This window comes from Acanthopagrus latus, chromosome 6, assembly GCF_904848185.1.
Source record: "Acanthopagrus latus isolate v.2019 chromosome 6, fAcaLat1.1, whole genome shotgun sequence".
Classification (NCBI taxonomy): Eukaryota; Metazoa; Chordata; class Actinopteri; order Spariformes; family Sparidae; genus Acanthopagrus; species Acanthopagrus latus.
Window position 1 is genome coordinate 6,224,416 of NC_051044.1, and position 368 is coordinate 6,224,783.

Sequence of the window (368 nt, forward strand, 5' to 3'; positions counted from 1 at the left end):
TCTCCGCTGTCATATTGGATACCGAACACATTGATGGTGGAGATCCTTTACTTGAAGTTACTGTCAGGAACTTCTGTCTGTTGATTCTGGCGGCTCCTGTTGGTGAAGCCAAGTAAACTCCCTTTTTCATGCTGTGTCACCAGACTACAGAGCAACTCATCCTCTGGAAAACCTTTTAGTTTTATGATTTATTCGATCCAGATAAGTTGGAATCCAATCTTGCGACGGGCATTAAGAAAAACTACAGTAACTATTCATAACTAGACTCAATGATCTCATCACCGACGGTCTCGAGACTGTTTCATAACCAGTTAAAAGTTCCCTGAAGTACATTTAAAGGTTTGCTCCAACAATTTTGCGCATCAAAG